Source organism: Trachymyrmex cornetzi, unplaced genomic scaffold (genome assembly GCF_001594075.2).
Source record: "Trachymyrmex cornetzi isolate Tcor2-1 unplaced genomic scaffold, Tcor1.1 scaffold932, whole genome shotgun sequence".
NCBI classification, from domain to species: Eukaryota; Metazoa; Arthropoda; class Insecta; order Hymenoptera; family Formicidae; genus Trachymyrmex; species Trachymyrmex cornetzi.
In genome coordinates, this window is record NW_017300281.1 from 26680 (window position 1) to 29180 (window position 2501).

The window sequence follows — 2501 nt, forward strand, 5'->3', positions numbered from 1 at the left end:
CCCCCCCTCGTGGCCCCTGAGTTAGAATCCCCCTTATTACCCTACTCAAGCAATAGCTAGAGAAGCTTTGCGTTCAGCAAAATATCGTCACCGAGCAAGTATTCGCACACTACGAGAGCGAGAGCGTCGAACCAGAGAAGCCCGAAATTATTGGGATGAACAAAACGAGCAAGTCGAGGAACAAGAAGGCCCTATACCCATATAAATTCCACTTAAAATGTGAATAAAATGTAAAATATTTATGTTTAATATTAATGTTAAATGTTTAATGTTAAATGTTAAATGTTTAGTGTTAAATGTTAAATGTTTATGTTTAATGCTTATGTTTATAAAATGTTAAATGTTTATGTTAAATGTCAATAAATGAGAATTAATATTAATTAATGTTAATAAATGTGTTAATAAATGTTAATAAATGTTTATTTTTATTAAAATGTTATAAATGCTTAAAAATAAATCAGAATAAATACTGCGCTTTTTTAAGAATTCAGCGATTATTCTGATCGTTCATACTTTTAAACTATAATTTATTGTATTCCTTATAAAAAAGATAGGACCTCAATATATTTTCTGATTTTATGTATTATGAATTATACTGTCATAATACATAAGATCAGAAAATTTTTAGGTCCTATCTTTTTTATGAGGAATAGAATATTAATTTAAAAATAGGAGCGATCAGAATAATCGCTCAATGCCTCAAAAAGCGCAGTGTTTATTCTGATTTATTCTTGCGCATTTATGTCATTGCGTCGTAACTGTACATTGTATACGATTTCTGCTGTGTTTCAGCCGCTAGTGTCTAATGGATTGGTTATGATTTATTTTTGCCATATTACCGATGTCATTTCGTAAAAACACGTTGTGCACGATTTCTGCTGTATTTCTGCCGCTAGTGTGTAATATGACAGGTGATGATTTGTTTTTGCCATATTTCTGATATCATGTCATAAGGGCACATCGTGCACGATTTCTGCTGTTTCTGCTACTAGTATCTGATATGACAGGTCATGTTCTGTTTTTGTCATGTTTCTGTCATCACATTATGATAGCAAGATATGCTCCATTCTTGCTGCATTTCTGTTGTTATATTATGTTTAGCAAGTCATGATGACAAAAACCAAGCTTAAAGCAGACGCAGTGGACAGGAATCTGCTCTACAATTATAACTGAATTTGCCGACATATTTCTGGCATACTGCTAGCATTTTGCTATCTGGGATGAAACGCATCACTTCGATACATAAAACTGCACATCCCTTAATAATTTCATTACATGTTTCGGCTCTTGAATTGAACCATCTTCAGATAAAAAATTAAAATTATAACTTTGAAATTAGTTTTCATTTACATCGTCACAGATAGAATGTAACTCGTTGAAAATTAATCAATTTGTACAGCGACGCTGGTGAATGCTCCACGGAGACCAAGGATTGCTTGCAAACGATTTGCGGACCGATTGTTTGAAAATCCATGATATTCTGATAAGAATCATTTTAAAATACAAATAAATAAAAAATAAAAATTGAATAAATTCAGAATTTAAAAAATAATAAATATAAATTAATGCTGAATATAAAATAGAAACTGTTAGATCATTTTATGTAAAATCTGTAAAATTCAAAAGAAAAAACGTCATCTCTATAAAAACACTCACCACCATGTCTGCCATTTATCCCTTTTTTTATTAATATGTACATAGTCAAATTCATCATGAGATCGCATAAAAGGTAAAATACCAGTCAGATATTAGTAATCACAAAAATACACAGTCAATATATTAAAACTTTATATGCAGTGTAGAAAGCAATTTCCAGTAAGTAATTTTGGCGAAAACTGTGTTAACGATACGCTTGCCTGTCGTCATCTGAGTGGTAATTAATAGACCGACATATCGAGTAGCAAAGAACAATGTCATATTTTGTTTATAATTGATGTATACGCTTCTTGAAGGCCTCCGTGTCTGTTTGGAGATTAAGACTATTTTTCTGCTTTTTAATATGTAACCCAGATAGCACTGGACATCCAAGGATGTCCATTTTAAGTCCATTTCACGTCCGCACGTCCATGGACATAAAATGTCCGTCATATGGATGCCCTATTCAAAGCATCCTATGGATGTTCGAATTTGGATTTTACTAAATGTTTTTCTTTATATATATTTTTATTATATTCGTCGTATTAATTGCCGAACCAAGAACCAATAAGTATTGAATAACATACTTTTTATATATCTTATATAATATCATATTAATAATATTACTCAAATAAAATTAGTTAATTCCAAAAAATTGTAATTTTTATTTTTATGAAATACCCAATACTTTTAAATATTTTTAATCAAATTTAAAATTGAAGACACACTTACTGCAATATTGGACTAAGTCACATTTGGTGAAAGCGGAGAAAATAAATAAGACAGTCAGAGGATGGTATAGCATATATTCCAATAAACACGTATTATCAAGAGACACGGTAGTGTCTCGCGCCAAGTGGGTGCGC